Source organism: Staurois parvus, unplaced genomic scaffold, assembly GCF_062004578.1.
Source record: "Staurois parvus isolate SC_StPar_1 unplaced genomic scaffold, SC_StPar_1.0 ptg000589l, whole genome shotgun sequence".
Taxonomy (NCBI): domain Eukaryota; kingdom Metazoa; phylum Chordata; class Amphibia; order Anura; family Ranidae; genus Staurois; species Staurois parvus.
This window is the reverse complement of record NW_028318385.1, coordinates 522213-544989: the sequence shown is the minus strand read 5'-3', so window position 1 is coordinate 544989 and position 22777 is coordinate 522213. Positions and strand designations below refer to the sequence as shown.

At 41.4% G+C, this 22777-nt stretch overlaps 1 pseudogene across 1 annotated transcript in view; it reads right to left on the bottom strand.

The window, feature by feature from the left end:
* The window catches only part of LOC149449984 (dehydrogenase/reductase SDR family member 4-like), a 61755-nt pseudogene that overhangs the window by 20239 nt on the left and 18739 nt on the right, over nucleotides 1-22777 (bottom strand). The window contains exons 2-4 of the transcript XR_016315326.1: nucleotides 21088-21328; nucleotides 8651-8752; nucleotides 1821-1891 (exon numbers count right to left, since the gene is read on the bottom strand). The product of XR_016315326.1 is annotated as a dehydrogenase/reductase SDR family member 4-like (transcript). The remainder of the gene's footprint in view (nucleotides 1-1820; nucleotides 1892-8650; nucleotides 8753-21087; nucleotides 21329-22777) is intronic.

Genomic DNA, 22777 nt, shown 5'->3' with positions numbered 1-22777 from the left:
GGTCCCTGCTGAACCAGCCACATTTTGATCCATGAATTGGCAGAACTACCAGGATTGCAAAGATTGCACCTGCGACTGGGCTCTGGTGTTCCAGCACTGAAGGGGGACCCAAAGAGCCCAGATTGTGGCTCCACCACAGGGTTGCTGGCTGCAGTTTTAAGCAGAGTGTCTATTACACTCTCACACCTCCCTGAGCCGGCAGTAACAGCCCCCCCCCCCATGAATCATTCCTCTCCTCCCACATGTGACCATGGTCCCACCCACATTCCAATCCCAGTAGCACTGTGCTTCACAAAAGGGGATGAGTGGGCAGGATTGGGAAAGCCCAGCAGCCGGCAGCTAGAGCATAGAAGACATGTGCAGACTGCCTGAGCCTCCATCCTGGGATGAGTGATCTCAGCTTACATGGTGTGTGGAGTCTCCCTCCTTCCTTCCTTCTCTTGCCAACCTCTGAGTACACCAATGTAAGGGGGAGCTCTGTGGACTGTAATGTAAATGGGGGACTCAGATGTAAGAAGTGCTCTGTGGACTCTGATGTAAGGGGGCATTTGGTGAGTAGAGCACCCCTTACATCAGAGTCCCCCTTTACATTACAGTCCAAAGAGCTCCCCCTTATGATGCAAAGGTGAACTCTGCAGGCTCAGATGCAAAGGGGAACTCTGCGGGCTCAGATGCAAAGGGGAATGCTGTGGACCCTGAAGTAAGGGGAGACTCTTGTGATTAAATCCATATGATTAGAAATGTAATCACAAAATATGTGTATAGTGTATACTCAAAAAAAAAAAAAAAATTCAGTGCTCTGCTAAAGTGTTCAGGCTTCGCTTGAAGAGAAAGGTGGCAGGAAGGCGGCCTGTTGCAGAACATGTGAAAGGGTCCCAATGCAGGACCATAAAGGACCCCACGATGGGAGTAAAGGACCACAGGGTTAGTTGGAAGGGCCCTGGGCTTGGAAGGAAGGGTCTCAGGTCCAGAGGTCAGGGGGGCCCCTTCATGGTTTCTTGCACCAGGCCATGAAGGTTCTAGTTACACCTCTGGATCCATGTATGACCGCTTGAAACAAAATATTCTGTGTGCATATAAACATATAAATTAAAAAAAAAAAATATATATATATATATATATATATATATATATATGTTCCTTTGTCCTGAGGTTTTATTTGTGTCTGTGAGACTGTCAGTTATGGCACAGTAATTAGTGTTTTGTGGGTACAAGGACTGTGATATATGCGTGCTTTGTGCATACAGCAGGTACAGATTCTGTTTACTTCCTCTTTAAGCCTCCCCCTCCCCTACTGGCCAGCCACAGAACTCTTCTGTTCTATCTCAGGGTGCCCCTTTCATAATCCTAGTCTTGCTCACATTTTGTCATGCCATTTTGACTTTTTATTGTAATCCAGGAAGATTGCTTGTGATGAGCATTGTTAGTGTCAATGATTACATATTGTTTAAAGGATTAGTTTGCCTTTAGGAACATATTATACATCTTCTGCCCTGCTGACCTCCTGTACACTGCCATACTGACCCCTGTACACTCCTCTGCTGACTGTCCGTCTTCTGCCCTACAGACTTCTGATATTAAATTCTCTGCCCTTCTGACCCACTACACACTGCCCTACTAAACCCCCCTACACTACCCTGCTGAACTCCCATCCTCTGCACCTGACATTTTTTACGGCACCCCTACATCAGACTAGCTAGATCCGGCCCTGTTTAATAGTTACTATGTTTATATTTTAACAATAAAACTAAAAATAATATGTGAACTACTGGTTTTTAGGTGAAAATAATAAAGAACAGAAAAGACAGGAAAATGGTTACCCTTGTTTCTGGATGTGAGGTACAACAAGTTTTATCAAAAGGAAAGTTGCTATTACATTGACATGGAAAACCTAGAAAATGATACAGAGGAATCATCAATACATTTTAATGACATTTGTTTAATCTCAGCCATCTTTATGAATACTAATTATTTATATAGCTATATTATTAAAGTGGAACTCCAGGATTTACCCACCCCAACCACTTGCCACTACCCAACCCCTGAAGCCCTCTCACTAATTTTATAAGAGGTCAGAAAGAAAAAACAAGATAAAAAGAAGTCATATTCCCTCTACAATTTGTATTCTGGACCATTTAAGGTTCAAGTGCAGTAATATGATCAACATCTGAATATCCTTCTGTTTTTGATGTGTCCTCTATTTTTCAGCAAATATCATTGAGTAATGTCTATTTCCTGTTAAGCCGACCAGTAGCTCCTGTCTGGTCCCTATGCACAGGGTGACTGGTCCCCTTAAAGAGATATGCCCTTGCCCAACGCATCAAATTCAAACTGCTAACTCTGACCTACAAAGCCATTCACAACGCCGCCCCAAACTACATAACTGACCTAAAGTGTGAAAAAAATTTAGTGTTACTCTCATATATTCCTAAATGCAAGTGAACTACTAAAAAAAGCTGATATATTAAATATCAAATATGTGAAATAGTATATTAATTTTTAGAATGCAAATAAGGAATCCTACAATAATGTGAACAAAATTACAACTCCAATAGTGATGGTGAAGACAAATTATTTCCAACATAAAATCAACTGCCAATAATACGTGCTTCTATAAGTATATACATACATACATATATATATATATATATATATATATATATAAAGTGGTCGTGTACATAAATTTCATAAATACCCCATAACGTGAATATATCCAAACAATGTGCATATATGTGAACCAAACAAGTGTAACTACACTGAAAAACTATTTTCGTGCATATAAAGTCCAAACACAAAAATGACCACACTTAGATGAAAAAACACTTGATCCTCCTTCCCTTCATGTCAGGCTCTATTTGATAGTTGCTGTTCACTCTTGTTAGTGCTGCCTGACTAGTATAAATGGGAACCTTTACTGTTCATTTACTGTACACCTCCAATATCCCATTTGTTTACTTATAACCTATGTTGTTGTACTTTAAAAACAATAAAATATTTGAACAAGAAAAAACACTTGTGCTGATATTTGTGCAAAGAAGTGGATTGGTGGTTTGAGCAGAAGATCATACGACCACCGACTGGATCAGCCTCTCACCTTAAAGACTCGACCCTTGCGAGTCTACACGTATAATAGGATCCCTCTCACAGATCCTCCAGGTCAGATGTCACTCAATATGACTGCTCCCACTGTATAAAAATCTCCCTCTAGGTATCAGCCCTTCAATAGTGGCTCCTCTCCAGGCAGGATCACAAAGTGCACTCGCAACTCATATGGAACATAAAACACAAGCTTCCATTGTGTAATATGTTTATTATCAAGTAAAAACAGTAACAAGACAAATGCGCACTTACATCAACTTGTAAACATCAAAGCTCCAACCTCATGCTTCTGGATGTACTGAATGCATGGGTGTACAAGGGTGTACAGAGGTGTGCCAAGATGGGCGCCACGCCGGAAGTGCGTCACTACGTTCGGCCGATGCGTTGCGTCACAGTACCATGTGACTTCCTCAGGGCTGCAGTGGTGGTGGTGAGCCCTGCCAGAGGGATTGAGTGGCTCAAATCCCGAAGCCCTTGGAGCGACAGGTGTCGGAGCACAGAAGGCGCCTGAGCGGGAAAGTCTTTTTTGTACATTTTTCTTCTCTAACGCCCCCCCCCCATCCCCCTCTCTGTTTTTCAGCAGGTCTTCGGGGAAAATAAGTAGAGTTGGTGGGACGTCAGGAGGCCAAACAGGATATTAAACACTTAAGCCCCATGTTGAGAGCGGAAGGTAGGAGTAGGTGTTCATGTCCAGAGCTTTACCCCAATTTAGGAATCATCAGTGGGGCATTCCACATTAGATTCCAGGGCAACATATAGGCCAAGGGCTTTTAGTAATTAAGGTAAGGGTTGGGGTGGGTTGTAGGAAGGTCCATGAGATGCCTAGCCTATACCGTTTTCCCTTTGAACAAGAAAGAGAACAGAAACACTAGACAGCTATGAGCCTGATTAATTTAATGACAATGGGATAGGTTTAAATTATCCTACCAAAAGACGTAAGATACTTAGGGAAGTTCACCAACTCTCTGCAGACATTGTGTTCTTACAAGAGACAAATTTATCATATGATACTAATGTCAAAATTACACTCAAGGTACTATCAAACTTGGTATTACGTGGGCTCACCAATAAAGAGGGCTAAAGGAGTAGTGATTGGGTTCTCAATAACATGGGTTTTGATGTGGAGGAGGGATTGGTGGACCCAGAGGGACGGTTTCTATGTTTAAGAGGGAACATATGGGGCAAAGCTATACGTTGGTTAATATCTATTGCCCAAATCAAAATCCAGAAGTATTTCTGTATGTAGTGTTGGGGGAAAGTAAGAGTTTAAGAGAGGGATTCTGGTCTTAGCAGGAGATTTTAATTTTTGCTTGGTCCATGGATATATCTGATTGTGCAGAGAGAAGGAAAGAAAAAAAAAAAAAGAAAAAGAAAAAACTAAGAATGTTGAAAAAGAAGTTACATCAAAGTCAGCTAATGGATGCATGGAGGGTGAAACATCCTAGAGAAACATGATATCTTCTCCCTGGTGCATAGATCGTACTCACGGTTTTAGATTATGATCAAGCATAGACAATTGGATTCACTGGTTAAATCCAATATAAAAAGTTATGTCTGTCTATCTCAGATCATGCCTCTCTCATGGCAAGATTAAAAGGTAGGAGGAGAAGGGAACAAAAGAGCAATGTGGAGACTAAATAAGATGCTTACACAGGACCCTGAAGTAGAGAGGAGGCTAAGGGAGGAAAGCGTAATTTTTTTTGTTAAATTAAGCTGAAGAAGTCTCTGTGGCCTCCATTTGGGAAGCACATAAGGTGTACGTGAGGGGAATCCTGATAGCCACAGGAACCAAAAAAAAAAAAAAAAGAAGAAGATCGGGAGAGAAAAATAAAAAAGGAGGTGACGGAGGAATTATACAGATTAGAACAGGCACATAAAAAAAAAAAAACACACACACAAGATACAGAGGTTCATTCAAGATTATACTTAAAATAGAAGAGTTAACAGACCTACTGGAACAGGAATCAAAGGAAATATATCAGTGGGGGAATAAACCAGGAAAAGATTTGATGAAAAGACTTAAGGAGAAGAAATCGAAAAATTATATTGAAAAAATTAATGAAAAAAAAAGAACTGGTTTACTCCACCACTGATATTGCTGAAAGGTTCAAAACATTTTATAGTAGGTTGTATGATGTAAAACCTAAAAACCCGAAAGCTACAGAGGAAGAAAAGAGGGGGAAACGTCAGGAATTTATAAAGGCAGCAGACCTGTCAAGAATATCAAAATAAAAATTATCGTTCGAACAAGTGATTTCCCTGGAGGACATTAATACGGCCCAGAAGAATACAGCAGGAGGGAAAAGCCCAGGACCCGGTGGGTATAATAAGAAATTTGGAGACTTATTGGTCCCTAAATTTTGTACGTATATGAACGCCTTAGGAGAGGGAATGGGAATAAAAGCAGAATCACTGCAAGCGTATATAACGGTCATCCTAAAAGAAGGAAAGGATAGTTCACAATGCGCTAGCTATAGACTTATATCACTACTAAATACAGATACAAAACGGTTTGCAAAGGTGCTAGCTACGAGGTTAAAAGAGCTGATGCCAATATGGATACATTTAGATCAAGTGGGTTTTGTCCCAGGAAGGGAGAGATAATGGTTTAAAGAACATTGCTTCTTTTAAAGAAGGCAAAAGAGAAAAAAAAGTTACCAACAATTTTATTGGCGATCGATGCTGAAAAAGCTTTTGACAGTGTAGACTGGGGGTGTATGATAAATACCCTAGAGGGCTTGGGAATAGGGACAAAGATGAGTTGGATAAAGGAGCTCTATAACTGCCCGTCAGCAGCAGTGAGGGTAAAATGGGTCCCTCTCAAGGTTTTTTAAGATGTATAATAGTACAAGACAGGGATGCCCCTTATCCCCGTTATTTGTAATATCCCTTGAACCTTTGTTGGCGATGGTAAGAAAGTGTAGATATTAGAGGAAGCAAGATAGGTGAAAGAGCATAAGGTAGTGGCATATGCTGATGATGTTTTATATTGTGAACCCTGGGTTAACGTCGCCTAACCTAATGGGATTACTAAAAGGGTACGGAGAGCTTTCGAACTTGAGAATAAACCCCTCAAAATCAGAAATATTGAACATTAAATGTTTCAAAGAACGTGATGCAGACTTTACAAAACAGTCTTCCCATTTTCATGGAGGAAGAAGGAATTAGGTTACCTAGGTGTAAAGTTGACTCCTATAAATATATACACCAGCTAAACTATATTCCATGAATAACTGAAATAAAGGTTGAGGCAAGAAGACTCAAGGGGAAGGGTCTCTTGGATCAGGCGTTTAAATTTAATTAAGATAGTGATCGTCCCAAAAATCTTATATAAAAAATTCCACATGCTCCCAGTCCATATCCCAGGATCCTTTTTTAGGATAATAAAAAAAACTAATACTTAAATATATATGGGCTAATAAGAAACCAAAAAATTAGGAAAGAAGTTCTGTGTAATAAGAATAAGGAGGATTAAACCTGCCCAATACTAAAAATTATTACACTGCGGTGATATTCACGAATTGTAGATTGGATATAACTCACAGGGGAAGAGTTGGATTAAAATAGAAGGTATGTTAAGTAATATACTATTAGAGAATTATTTGGATACCACAAAAGTTTCACACTATGGATGAGACTAGTAGTACATTGACACACAAGAGATATTAAGCGTATGGGATAGAATGCACAATCAAATGGATTGGAAGTACAATTCATTGTTGATTCCCCTGGTGGGTACTGCATTTATCCTGCTGGGGGGGGAAGGATAACATTTCAGGGAAATGGTTTAAAGATGCAGGTGCACATTTGGGGAATATAGTAGTTAAAAGGGAAGTTGGCCACTTTTCAAGAATTCGAGTTAAAAAAAAAAAAAAAAAAAAGTTCCCTCAGCCACTGAGGATGATGGAGGACATGCTCCCGTTGATGTTGGGTTCAAGTATGGCTCCAAAACATGTTACTTCTGGGATATACAAGCTTTTTGTTGAATTGGGGGGGTCTTTAAATGTTTAAAGAGGTGGTATTTGACACCGAGTGTTGCACATAAACAATGAGTAGAAGTCTCACAGTTATGTTGGAGGGGATGTGAGCTAAAGGGAACAACAGCACATACAGTACATGGTGAGACTGTCCAAAAATACAGGGGTTTTGGAAAGATGAAATCCAGTTTATACAAGAGATATTGGGGACAACTATACAGAAGGATTCGTGGGTGTGTTTTATAGGACAGAAGTACCAGTGAAGCAGTATAAAAATAGTGCATTATACCATCTAATTAGTGTGGCTAAAGGGCTTATTCCTAAATTATGGCAGGTACAGGAGCCTCTAACTATGAGGGACAGGGTGGAATATATAAATAAGATAGAAGAGTTATACCATACAGACAAAACGTAATATTGGTAAATTTAGAAAGGAATGGAAGGAAGATGGTCTGACTTCAAGGCATCCAGAAAACATATGGAAGGCCCAGGGATCTGATTTGAGGTAGGAGAATAAAAGGGAATATTTTGTAAGGCTGTAGCAGGAATAGGAGAAGGGAAAAGAAAGGTTAGAGGGAAAGAAAGAATAGTAAGAAAAAGGAAGAGTCGGAAGTGAGGACTGAGGAAAAGATTAGCACAACAACAATGCCTAAAAGAGCTTCAGGAATGGGTTTCCATTGCCGAGCAGCTGCATCCAAGCCTTACATCACCAAGAGCAATGCAGTGGTACAAAGCACACCATCACTGAAATCTAGAGCAATGGAGCTTGACAAATCACGCTTCTCTGTCTGGCAAACTCATGGACGTGTCTGGGTTTGGCGTTTGTCAGGAGAAAGCCGCTTGCCTGATTGCATTGTATCAAGTTTGGTGGATGGGGGGGTTTTGGTGTGGAGTTGATTTTCAGGGGTTGGGCTTGGCACCTTCATTCCAGTGAAGGGAGCTTTGTGGGAACAGTTTGGGGATGACCCCTTCCTGTTCCAACATGACTGCGCTGCACAAAGCAAGGTTCATAAAGACATGGATGAGTGAGTTTGGAGTGGAGGAACTTGACCTCAACCCGATAGAACCCCTTTGGGATGATTTAGAGCAGAGACAGCGAGCCAGCCTTCTTGTCAGACATCAGTGCCTGACCTCAGAAATGCACTTCTGGAACAATGGTCAAAACACTCCCATAGACACACTCCTAAACCTTGTGGACAGCTTTCCCAGAAGAGTTGAAGCTGTTATAGACTGCAAAGGGTGGGCCAACTCAATATTTAACCCTATGGATTAAAACTGGAATGCCATCAAAGTTCATGTGCGTGTAAAAGCAGGCTTCCCAATACTTTTGGTAATATAGTGTATGTCACTCTCTGACATAGTGAAACCCTGTGAATCCCTACTTCAGGTGCCCAGAAAGTTAATCTTTTTTTACTGGCATGTGATGGTGCCACTGGGTATTTAGTAGTTTCTAAAAATAAAATGGATGTTAGAATGCCAAATTGAAGGAGATCAGAAAGACATTCAAACTAAAATATGTTTGAACCACCCTCCATTTTAGTCACAGTGCTTAATTTTTTTTTCTTGTCACTCACCTTTTTCCACATTTCCTCAGTAGTTTCAAAAATTGGACCAACAAAAGGATTCACAGCAACATTACAGATAAGGATGTCAATTTTCCCATAAAGCTCAAGTGTCTTAAATAAAAAAGGGATATTATGTTATATAAAATGACTGTTCACTTACAATGAGCAAACTGGACAAATTTAAATTTGTAGAAGGTTTTTACCCATGAAAAAAAAATTATATCCTAAACCTCAGCATAGCACTTGTTATTCTGATTTTTTTAAAGCCAGGTCTGCAAGATTTAGAAAATTTCTACATGCACAAAAAAAAAAAAAAAAAAAAAAAAAAATCAAATCCTTTAACCACTTGCCACCTGCCCATAGTACATCTACTGTGAGTATGCAGCAGCTGCTGGCACCGCGATGTATTGGTACGTTGCGACCTCTGCCCAGTGTACAGTTAACACTGCTGCTTTTAAACAGTGATCACTACTGTTATAAGTAGAGATGAGCGAATTATTCAAAAATTCGATTCGGCTGATTCGCCGAATTTGAGGAAGAAATTCGATTCGATGCGAATTAATTCGCTACGAATTTAACTTATTAAAAGAGTTTCTAAGCTTCAGAGAGCCTTTAAATTAGTGCAGAACACTGTACCTTTAATTTAAATGCCCTTGGAGATGAGGAAGGAGAAGGAGAAGGATGAGAAGAAGGAGAAGGAGAAGGATGAGAAGAAGGAGAAGGAGAAGGATGAGAAGAAGGAGAAGGAGAAGGATGAGAAGAGGGAGAAGGAGAAGGAGAAGGATGAGAAGAAGGAGAAGGAGAAGGATGAGAAGAAGGAGAAGGAGAAGGATGAGAAGAAGGAGAAGGAGAAGGATGAGAAGAAGGAGAAGGAGAAGGATGAGAAGAAGGAGAAGGAGAAGGATGAGAAGAAGGAGAAGGAGAAGGAGAAGGATGAGAAGAAGGAGAAGGAGAAGGATGAGAAGAAGGAGAAGGATGAGAAGAAGGAGAAGGATGAGAAGAAGGATGAGAAGAAGGAGAAGGATGAGAAGAAGGATGAGAAGAAGGAGAAGGATGAGAAGAAGGAGAAGGAGAAGGATGAGAAGAAGGAGAAGGAAACAAATAGATACAATGTTTCAACCGCTGTATGGAGGGAATGTCACAGAACTGTCAGAAATAGCGGAGCTCTGCAGATACACTTAGCGGAGCTCTGCAGATACACTTTTTGCCGGCTTGGAATTCTTCTTATTTTCATCCTACTTCTTCTTCTTCTTCATCCTCATCCTCTTCTTCTTCTTCTGAGGATGAGGATGAGAATGAAGAAGAAGAAGTAGGATGAAAATAAGAAGAATTCCAAGCCGGCAAAAAGTGTATCTGCAGAGCTCCTCTATTCTGCAGATACACTTAGAGGAGCTCTGCAGATACACTTTTTGCCGGCTTGGAATTCTTCTTATTTTCATCCTACTTCTTCTTCTTCTTCTTCATCCTCATCCTCAGAAGAAGAAGAAGAGGATGAGGATGAGGATGAAGAGGAAGAAGAAGAAGTAGGATGAAAATAAGAAGAATTCCAAGCCGGCAAAAAGTGTATCTGCAGAGCTCCTATAAGTGTATCTGCAGAATAGAGGAGCTCTGCAGATACACTTTTTGCCGGCTTGGAATTCTTCTTATTTTCATCCTACTTCTTCTTCTTCATCCTCATAAGAAGAAGAAGAGGATGAGGATGAGGATGAAGAGGAAGAGGAAGAGGAAGAAGAAGAAGAAGAAGTAGGATGAAAATAAGAATAATTCCAAGCCGGCAAAAAGTGTATCTGCAGAGCTCCTCTATTCTGCAGATACACTTAGAGGAGCTCTGCAGATACACTTTTTGCCGGCTTGGAATTCTTCTTATTTTCATCCTACTTCTTCTTCTTCATCCTCATAAGAAGAAGAAGAGGATGAGGATGAGGATGACGAGGAAGAGGAAGAGGAAGAAGAAGAAGAAGAAGTAGGATGAAAATAAGAATAATTCCAAGCCGGCAAAAAGTGTATCTGCAGAGCTCCTCTATTCTGCAGATACACTTAGAGGAGCTCTGCAGATACACTTTTTGCCGGCTTGGAATTATTCTTATTTTCATCCTACTTCTTCTTCTTCTTCTTCTTCATCCTCATCCTCATCCTCTTCTTCTGAGGATGAGGATGAGGATGAAGAAGAAGAAGAAGAAGTAGGATGAAAATAAGAATAATTCCAAACCGGCAAAAAGTGTATCTGCAGAGTTCCTCTATTTCTGACAGTTCTCTGACTTTCACATTTACAGCGGTTGAAACATTGTATCTGTTTCCGAATAAAAACATCTGTATCCTAAATGGAAACAAATAGATACAATGTTTCAACCGCTGTACATGTGAAGGAACTGTCAGAGAACTGTCAGAAATAGCGGAGCTCTCTGCAGGGACACTTTTGCCGGCTGATCGGGAAAAATCCGATTCGCGCACCCGAAGTAGGCTAATATTCGGATTCGACGCAAATCGAATTTTTCCTGAAATTCGAATCGAATTCCACTTCGCCTGGTTCAATTCGCTCATCTCTAGTTATAAGTAATAACCATGTAAAAAAAAAAAAAATCCCTGATCACTATCATGATCACTGGTGACTCTAAACTACTCTTCTGACAGTATGTTAAAAAAAAAAAAAAAAGAAGAAGAAAATAATTAAAAAAATTGAATTAAAGATTTTTTTTTTTATTACATATTGTAAGTATTCCTGATCACTGCCACATCAGTCATATGATGATGCTATACTGCATTGGTGACATTGGTATGTAAAGAAATTGTGAAAAGAAATTTCTTCATTATACAAAAATTTGTTACAAAAAATAAATGACAACTTCAAAATAAATTTGCCATGCCTCTTACTAAATGCCTCGAACTGTCTACTGTAAAAAAATGGGTAATTGTACTGTTCCGGCAATTTAGGGCCTCAAGAAATGCAATTTTAGTACGTCAAGATTGACCAATTTTCAAATACACCATAGTTTGTATAACTTTCACACAGACTAAATATAAACTGGTTTGGGTTACTTTTATCAAAAATATATAACAGACTACATTCTGGACTAAACTTATGAAGAAATAACATTTTGCAAACAATATTCTAACAGAAACTAAGAAAAACATTTTTTTTCATAATTGCTGGTACTTTAATTTATATAGCAAAAAATAAAAAACCCAGTGGTTTTTAAATACCACCAAAAGAAAGCCCTATTTGTGTGAAAAACATTATATAAATTTGGGTACAGTGTTGCATGACCAAGCAATTACCAGTTAAAGTAACAGTGCTGAATAGTGAAAAATGCCCTGGTCATGAAGGACAACCCCTTCACAACTTGAACCCTGCTTCTTTCCACTCTGCAACTGACCAAATCTGACAGAATTTCTCCTCGGTCCTGCCCTCACCTGGCCACTGCTGTCTATAACAATTCGCTTTCATCCACATTAGACTCACTTGCTCCTCTTACAACACGAAGCATTAGGCCACAACAGTTACAACCTTGGCAGACTGATGACACCAGAAATCTTAAACGACATAGTCGTGCGCTGGAGTGATTGTGGCGTAAAACCAAATCTCAACAAGCATTCACCCGATATATATCTGCTCTCTTAACATACAAGTCCTCCCTTCATGCTGCCAAACAAGCCTACTTTGTCACTCTTATTAATACCTTGTCATCCAGTCCTCCTCGTCTCTTCTCTACTTTTAACCCTCTACTTTCTCCACCTCCACCCAGTACCTCACTCACTGCTCACAAGATTGCAAATCATTTCAAAAACAAGATTGACGCAATTCGTAGGGGCATCGCCACTGCACAGACATCCATCCCACTTAGCATACCTTATACTAAACCTCCGTCAACACTTTTTTCTTTTGACCTTGCCACTACCAAAGAGGTCACTAAGGATTTCTCAGAAGCCCATCTCACTACCTGCCCCCTGGATCCTGTCCCCTCACAACTACAACAGTCACCCTCTTCTTCCATCCTATGCTCAATCTCTCCCTCTCCAATGGTGCCTTCCCCTCCCCTCTGAAGCATGCGGACATCACTCCCATACTTAAAGCCCTCCCTGGACCCCACCGATCTGAACAACTTAAGACCCATCTCCCTGCTGCCATTTACCTCTAAGCTCTTAGAACGCTTAGTCTACAATCGTCTGAGCTCCCACCTCACCGACAACCTTCTTGACCCTCTACAGTCTGGCTTTCGCTCACTACATTCCACTGAAACTGCCCTACTAAAACTCACTAATGATCTACTAACTGCTAAAACCAATGGCCACTACTCCGTACTCATACTACTTGACCTCTCTGTGACTTTTGATACAGTTGACCATCTCCTCCTCAAAAAACTCCACTCCTGGCCTCAGAGACTCTGCTCAAGGGTCCCTCAAGGTTCTGTCCTTGTACCCCTTCTTTTCTCCATCTACACCTCCTCCCTTGGTCACTTGATAAACTCCCATGGCTGTAAGTACCATCTCTATGCTGATGACACACAAATCTATCTACCCCTCACCCCTTCTGTCTCCTCTTGCATCACTAATCTACTAAGTGACATATCGGCATGGATGTCACTCCACTTCCTCAAACTAAATCTTTCCAAAACTGAGCTCTTAGTATTCCCCCCAGCCCGTGCCCCCTCCTCTGACTTCTCCATCAAGATCAATAACACAATCATCATTCCCTCCCCTCATGCCAGGGTACTAGGTGTAATCCTAGACTCCCATCTGTCCTTTCAGCCCCAAATCCAATCACTTTCCAAATCTTGTAGACTTCACCTCTGCAACGTCTCCAAGATATGCCTGTTCCTAACCTCGGAAACCACTAAGCAACTTATTCACTCCCGTATTATATGTCGCCATGACTATTGTAACTCCCTCCTCATTGGCCTACCTCATCGCAGGCTATCCCCTCTTCAGTCTATCATGAATGTTGCTGCCAGAATCATCCACCTTACTAACCGTTCTGTATCTGCCATCCCTCTCTGCCAATCCCTCCACTGGCTTCCCGTTGCCCAACGGATAAAATTCAAAACACTAACAACGTATAAAGCCATTTATAACTCTGCCCCAAATTACATCACCGATCTTGTCTCTAAATATCGATTTTGATCATTTTTCTGTATTTGTGCTTCACTGTAAGAACACTGCTTTGAATGGCTGTACTGTGCACAGCCATGCAAAGCAGTGTGCAGGAGCTGACAGGGAGGAGAACTGTTTTGTTTACTAACTGTTCTCCCCCCCAAGAGATCCTCGGCAATCACCAGCCGGGACCCGGTGATTGACAGCCGCGACCACAAATGACAGCACGGGAGGGGGCACGCCCCCTACCCAGAAATGCAAAATTATGTATATACACACACACACACACACACACACAGCTGCAGCCCTGTTGCGGTATATCTGCTACGGGGCAGCGCTAAAGCGGTTAATAAATGTTTTCACATATTCATGTTTTTATTCACCATTTACATTTTTAGTAGATAAACAAAGAACTACTGCATTTCCCCGAAAATAAGACACTTTTGGGAAAAAAACAAAAACAAAAAAAAAAACACACTAGGTCTTATTTTTAGGGTAGGTCTTATTTTTATTAATGTACAGGTGTGGACAAGGGGTGCAGAGGTGAGCTGAAGGCAGTGGTGGATGAGGGTTATTATGGAAAGGGCCGGTTGATGACAGTTGTGAGCTGCAGTCAGGTGTTGCAGAGGTGAACTGACAGGTGAGTTTCAGACAGGGTGCAGATATGAGCCACAGACAGGGTGCAGGGGTGAGTTTCAGATGGGGAATGCAGAGGTGAACTGTGGCTGGCGGGTGCAGAGCTGAGCTGGGCTGAGGCTGAGGGGTGCAGAGGTGGCTTGCAACTCAGCTGACCTCTGAGCCCCCCCCCCCCCCCCCAGGCTGCAGCTCACCTATGCACCCTGCCTGCAACTCACCTGGCAATTTACCTCTGCAGCTCACCTTTGCACATCCCTCCCCTGCCCTCATATAGTTAGCCAGCTTTGCAAAACACAGCTGTCAGCAGCCGGCCCCTTTCTATAGTAACTCCCGTTTTGGGTCCTATCTTCCCACACAGTGCACCAAGTGCACTCACTCACCACGCAGCCTCTTCCCCTCTGGCCGGTGATCACCCCTGGGGCATCGGCTTCCATGCATTAGGCTGCAGGAGGAGATGCCCCACCCCTAAAACACACTGCACCCTCAGATATCTGTTCCTTTCATGTCCCACAGTGAGTACAGAGGTAGGGGGGTTCTGTGGGAGCGGATGGTGCTGTTACTTACAAGAGGGATTGTCACTTGGAAACACAAAAGCCACGCTTCTGTGTTTATAGGAGACAGTAGATATTGGTGTACACGGGGTCAGTGCCAGAGGTGGTGAAACAGCTGATCACAACTAGGTCACAACTAGGTCTTATTTTCAGGGTAGGTCTTATTTTTGGGGAAATCGGGTATGTACCCCTTACTCACATTGGGGGGGGGCATGCATGCTGCCCGAAAGAGGGTCTTTTAAGAACTTTTAAGAGGAGCCCATCGCCATTTTTTTCTAAAAAGGACAAGAAACATTGTTTGTGTGTAATATATATATATATATATATATATATATATATATATATATATATATATATATATATATATATACACTGTATATATATAAAAAAATTGTCATGATATGGAGGGCACCTTGCTGATGTCTCTGCCCTTGCATGCCCCCTTTTCCCCATGTTGATGGGACAAGGCCTCATACCCACAGCCTATCCACCAAAAGTTGAGAATTATCAGAATCTGAAAACCCTGTTTAGAAGAAGGGTCCCTAACAGGGGCAGACTGACCATTTGGAAACTCGGGCAATGCCCGAGGGCCCGGGGTCAGTAGGGGGGCCCATGAGATGCCCCTGGTACCTTTTTCATAGGCTTTTTTGAGTTTGGGCAAGGACACAGGGGCCCCATGATCCCTTATTGCCTGGGGGCCCCATGAGTTGTCAGTCCGCCTCTGGTCCTGAATATATCTTGCCCCCCCCATGTGAAAGACAGGGGTGTAAATTACCCCTTCTTACTCATACAAGATAATTAAAGTAGGTACCAGTAGTGACAAAACACAGGTACTGTTATAAATTTCCTTTATTAAAGAAAATCCAGTGTCAGTCATATCATCAAGCAAAGTGCACCCAGTGTCAATTACAATAGCAACATCTAAAGACCTACAGCCATTGCGACACAGAGCTATGACAAAGCTGCCCTGCCTCTACTTCTGTTGCAGATAACAGGTCCCTATTGCTGCTGGAATGTAAACAGCACCATGAAATCTGGGTGATCAAATATGGTTCCGACCACATTTGGTGAATGACTTCACCTGGGATCTCTGCTGGCTTGTTTACAATTTGAATTATCTTGTGTGAAGTCACTTGGATGTGGTAGTAATATCGCAAATAAATGACAGACTTCCAGCTGCATCAGCCAGAGGTTCAGGCAGGCGAGAGAACTGAACAGATTGGGTTTTTTGTCGAGCTAATGTTCATGCCAAACCTAAAGATCATACCTACTTTTCGCACTAAAAATATTAGAGAATAATTTGGGTGTCAGAAGATGTACTGTATGTACAGTAGAATGTGGTTATCTTTTGTTTTTGAATATTAGCAGCTGACAAGAGCAGACCTGCCATAAAAGACGGTATATTACGAATCCCATGCGGAGCAATAATTCACTATTATAGTGGATGCAATTATTTTATCATGATCACATGGAAAAGGTAGACATTGAAATCATGGTGAACACATTGTCAATCATGAAAATAAAAAAAAAAAATAGTTCTGACGAAGTCCGCGATGATTGATGGCCGAAACGTGTCATTGTAGTGACAACACGTTCTGCTTCCTTCCAAGCTGCGATGTCCATGAGGGGAAAGAGGCAAGTCATACGCCTCCATCTTGGACAAACACGAGGCAAAATGGAAAACCACAAGTACTTATGACTCCCAGGAGTTAATTTCAAATTTAAGTTGCATTATACCACTTCCACAGGTGGCAAGTAACCCTTGAATAGAGCTAATCATACCTTGCTATTTAGTAACACGGGACTTATACGTTCTGAGCCTCATTAAGGAACTCCAGCACTCATATATAGAGAAGTTTTTGGGCCTTTCATAGGTGAATACTGATTTTTTTTATCTCATGATAAGTATTATCATATGCAAAACGGGACGATCGGTCCTAAGAAACTTTTAACCACCTCTCGTCCGGCCATTGTATATAAATGGCTGGATGGTGGCAGTGCAGGGGCGGGTGGCCATTTATAAACGCCCTCCCCACCCCCTGCTTGTGCGCGCTCTCTGGGAGCACGCAGCACCGCAATCCAGTGCCCGCTGTGTCCTCCGGACACAGTTGAACACCGATCATCATACGGGACCTCTGTGCAAGGTCCCGATCATGTGATCACTGATTGGCCAATCAGTGATCACATGCAGAGTAGTAAGCAAGATGTCACTTCTGACATCATTTCTTACTACGTGTGAAATCTGTGAATGATAACAGAGGTCACATGGTACCAGGCTATTCACAACAGCCTTGTACCATGTGACAAGCTGTGACCAATCATTGCTTTTACAGCCTTTATGGGCGTAAAAGCAACCAGTGTTGCTAGGGTGACGGTATGTTAAGAAAAAAAAAAAAAAAAAAAAAATTTTCAAAACTTTTGGACTTTCATTTATATAGCAAAAAAATAAAAATCCCAGTTGTGAATAAATACCACCAAAATAAAGCTTTATGTGTCTCAGAAAAATGCTAAAAATTTCATATGGGTACAGTCTTACATGACTGCGCAATTGTCATTCAAAGTGTGATAGAGCTGAAAGCTGAAAATTGGCTTGGACAGGAAGGGGGTAAAAGTGTCCGGATTTGTAGTGGTTAAAGGAAACGCCTTGCTCTTACATAAAAGGAATTTTTGGAGCCTTCCAAAGGTTAGTTACTTAAATGTTTAGTGCCATAGTGCATAATCAAGACATTTCTATCACAGTTCAACAATTTTGTGGTATCCAAGGAGGACATACACCTCTCATCTCTACCTTATCAGTGGAAACCAACATGGTCTCTATCAGGGTAATTATTTCCTCTATTAGAATCGCCCATGATTTTGTTTGAATTTGTAGCAATAACATTTATTTGTTTTAGAGCCATTATCACTGTTATCCACTGAAAGTACCTTACTTAAGAAATATTGGCCGATTGAAATTGGCCACACACTATGAATCCGCTTTAATCAATCCAAGTGATGATGATGAATTGCCAAGAAGGTAAGATTGTTTATCATGCTACATTCCTCCATTAGGGACCATACTATTTGCTAATAGGATTTATCTTGATAAATGCAAGTTAATGACAGGCTTGTAGTAACTATTCTAGGATCTTTGTATTCATCATATATTTATTCTTCAGGATTTCTACCATTCATGTTTTCATCACTACACATTGGTGAAAAATTGTAGGAAAATCTTTGATACCTTTAACGATAGAAGATACAGATTAAGAATACTGAAGATTTACATAAAACTGGATTCAATATATGGACTTCCTATTTTTAATACAGAAGTAGTCTTTGCCCACTCAAGTTTGGCGTCTTTTGCCATACATGCAGCTAAGTGAAAACGCAGAACTTTTTTTGTTTATATTTTGTTTATTTTATCTTCATGATTGACAGTGTGCTCTTGTCAGATGCTAATATTTATTCATAAGCTGTTTGGTTTAAGAATCCACACCCTAATAGTGGGGAGTCTGCTAAATGCATATTAATGGTTGGATACACCCTGATTTATGGCACCTTTTTTATATAAGCTCTCTTTTGTTTTTGCATGTGGGCTACACTATGCAAGAAATAGAATATGGTCATAAAGAAGCTTCCTTTATCAAGGGGAATCAAATGGAAATATACAGTGAGGAACAGAAGTATTTGAACACCCTGCGATTTTGCAAATTCTCCCACTTAGAAATCATGGAAGGGTCTGAAATTCACATTGTAGGTGCATTCCCACTCTGAGAGACAGAATTTAAAAATAAAATTCAGGAAATCACATTGTATGATTTTTAAAGAATTTATTTGTCTTGCACTGCTGAACATAAGTATTTGAACACCTAAGAAACAGCAAGAATTCTGGCTCTCAAAGACCTGTTACTGTGCCTTTAAAAAGTCCACCTCTACTCCACCCATTAATCTAACTTAGTAGCACCTGTCTGAGCTCTTTAAAGACACTTGTCCACCCCACAGTCAGTCAGACGCCAACTACTACCATGGGCAAGACCAAAGAGCTGTAAAGACACCAGAGACAGAATTGTGGACCTCCACAAGGCTGGAAAGGGCTACGGGGCAATTGCCAAGCAGCTTGGTGAAAATAGATCAACTGTTGGAGCAATTGTTAGAAAATGGAAGAGGCTAAAGACGACTGTCAGTCTCTCTCGGACTGGCGCTTCATGCAGGATCTCACCTTGTGGGGTATCACTGATAAGAAAGGTGAGGAATCAGCCCAGAACTACAAGGGAGGAGCTGGTCAATGACAAAGAGAGCTGGGACTACAGTTTCAAAGGTCATGGTGGGTAGAACACTACACCGACATTGTTTCAAATCATGCATTGCATGGAAGGTTCCCCTGCTCACGTCATCACATGTCCAGGCCCGTCTGAAGTTTGCCAATGACCATCTGGATGATCCAGAGGAGGCATGGGAGAAAGTCATGTGGTCAGATGAGACCAAAGTAGAACTTTTTGGTCTAAACTTCACTCATTGTGTTTGGAGGTGTCAGGGCAGGAGCGCTGGAATGGGCAGGCAGGCCTATGCATGGTCACGCCGCGACTGACGACAGCCACTACCCACACACCAGAGTCCCTTAGGGCGCGGAGTCTAAGCCCAAGGCTACCCTTCACCAGGACCCCTGATGGTGGGGATGGACTTGACGCAGCCTGAGACCAGGTCGCGGCCCCCGAGTGATCCCAGCTGTGGTAATGACTGCCGCCAATGGCGTACAACTGGTGGGAGCTAGATGGGAACATGAGTAGAGTAGTCAGACAGGCCGGGTCAATAACAACGGAGCAGACAGTACTAGATGGTAGGCAAAGAATACTCAGGTCACGGGCCGGGTTCAGCAACGGGAGGTCAGGTAAAGGGTTAACGCAAAGAATAGTCTTGTCCAAGCCGAGTCGGTTACCAGGAGAGCAACAGGAACACCACAAGAGCTTGCAACAAGGAAACATACAGGACACAAGTGCAGCGAGCACTTGCAGACAGGAGGTTTAAATGTGCTCAACCACACCCTTCTAAGGAGGAGCCGCAGAAGCCTGAAGGCATAAAGGTTCCCACCATGCTTTTCAGAAATCCAAGATGGATGCCAGCATGGAGATGCACAAGCTCTGAAGAAAGGTAGGACCTTGACAGGAGGAAAAAGGATGAGTTGCATCCCAAGAACACCATCCCTACTGTGAAGCATGGGGGTGGTAACATCATGCTTTGGGGGTGCTTTTCTGCAAAGGGGACAGGATGACTGCACTGTATTAAGGAGAGGATAAATGGGGCCATTTATTGTGAGATTTTGAGCAACAACCTCCTTCCCTCAGTAAGAGCATTGAAGATGGGTCGTGGCTGGGTCTTCCAACATGACAACGACCCGAAGCACACAGCCAGGATAACCAAGGAGTGGCTCCATAAGAAGCATATCAAGGTTCTGGAGTGGCCTAGCCAGTCTCCAGACCTAAATCCAATAGAACATCTTTGTAGGGAGCTGAAACTCCGTGCTGCTCAGCAACAGCCCTGAAACCTGACAGATCTAGAGGAGATCTGTGTGGAGGAGTGGGCCAAAATCCCTGTTCCAGTGTGTGCAAACCTGGTCAAGAACTACAGGAAACGTTTGACCTCTGTAATTGCAAACAAAGGCTTCTGTACCAAATATTAATACTGATTTTCTCAGGTGTTCAAATACTTATGTTCAGCAGTGCAAGACAAATACATTCTTTAAAAATCATACAATGTGATTTCCTGAATTTGTTTTTAAATTCTGTCTCTCAGAGGGGGAATGCACCTACAATGCGAATTTCAGACCCCTCCATGATTTTAAGTGGGAGAACTTGCAAAATCGTAGGGTGTTCAAATACTGTACTTCTGTTCCTCACTGTACATTAAGACATACAAGTAAATTATGAAAATATTTTATGCAGTCTTACACATGTAGATTTTGTGAAATGACTCCTTAACCCATGCTTATAATTGTTACAAATAACAATTTCATTTTCCTTTGTTGGTTTCTTACATTTACTGTATAATAGTAAGCAACATTATAATGTAAATTTTTTTTTCATATTTAATTTCTGATAACATGTTCTAATTGAACACAGGTTTATGTAACATGGAACAAATTACTCGTTTGGTAAACTACTCCTCAATTTCTCCACCTTGCATTTCTCTTACCATTGCCACCAGTTTCTCCCGGTCTTTTTCACTGCCCACATGACATTGAATTCCAGATACGCTTAGCCCTTCTTCTTTCAGCTGTTGGACAGCTTTATCCACATGCTCAGGCTTACGACTACATAAAATCATGTGAGCCCCATCTTGTGCCAAGCGTCTAGCTATAGCAAAGCCAATCCTAAATGTGAGTAAATAAGCAGAGGGGGATATTTTTAAAGTAGTGAATGTGACATTGCAGGTGAATCAAGCATTTTAACTTAAACCACATGCACCAGGAATATTAGCCTGCAGTGCAGGATTAGTGGATGTTGCTTTTTTTTTTTTTTTTTTTTTTTTTTTAGCATGCCCATATAGTGTATATTAAGGCTCATACCAAAATAGAATTACAGTAAAAATTTCAGTTAACTAAAAGCATCATGGAGGCCATTATTAAGTGTTAAAGCCCACATTCTGGCTGCTTTTTAAAGTACCAATGCAGTGGGATCCCAAACACAAATAAAAAATACTTACCCCATTTCTCACTCCCCAGGCAGCTGCCACTTTCCTCTGCAGTCGGACATCCTGTTCTCTGCAGTCTCATGTCCTGGATTGTGGGCAGGCTCATTCATCTCTTCTTACAAAGCAGAAATTCTGGTCCTGCATTGTATGTGAGGACATCAGAGATCTAAGGCTTGCCAAGTAGTGAAATAAAGCAGCTTCAGAAGAACTGCTCATATGAAGATGAGGAAGCCTGCTGGAGTTGGGCTTTAAAGCAGAATTCAAATCAAAAGTGGAAGCTTCACTTGTTTACCTCCTCCCCCCTCTCCACTGTCACAATTGGCACCTTTTGGGGTTTTTTTTGTGGGGGGATACCTGTTTTTGACAGGTTCCCCGCTCCCACTTATGGCTCAGTTCGCCTCAAAGAAGTGAAATGGAAGTTCACCCCCTCCTTCCTCCCACAGTCTCCTGGGAACCTTCACAGGTCCCAGAAGGCTGCTGGACCAGTTAGAATGTGCAGTGTGACTCACGCATGTGCAGTGGGCACCCGGCTGTGAAGCTGCAAGCTGTCACAGCTTGGTGCCCACAGTTCTGATGCCGGCATCGGGAAGAGAACAGGCAGAGAAGGGACGGTGTGGGTGAAAACATTGCTGGACCTTAGGACAGGTGAGTGTGCATTTATTAAAAAAGTCAGCAGCTACAGTTTTTCTTTTTCAGGTAGTTTTCTGGAGACATTTCCTAACAACTATAACAAAATATCTGTAAAAAAATAAATCTACACAGACAAACAAAAACAAAGTTTTGCCTTAGTTATGGTTATAATTTAGGAACAAACGCTCTTGGTAACCTTATGATTTTTTGTAAAACAGTCACTTAAAATATTAAAAGAACATGTAGTCTTAAACGTTTTAACAACACTTCACTGTCCTCTATTATTTTTAAAGCAATAATAGTAATCAGTAATATTTTTGATAAAAGCATTAAAAGCCTATGATGTTCTAGCTGTTTAAAATACATCACTCTTTCTTACTCTTGCAGGCAGAAATGAACATAAATAAAAATCAAACACACACAAGCAATGCATGCTAAAACAACATTATCATGAGTAACAACGAATACTAATCATTTAAATGCTTTATGCAGGTGCAATACCTTTTATATGTTCATGACTATGTCTTCATTGTTCAAAATGAGAAGATTCCCAGCTGTCTAC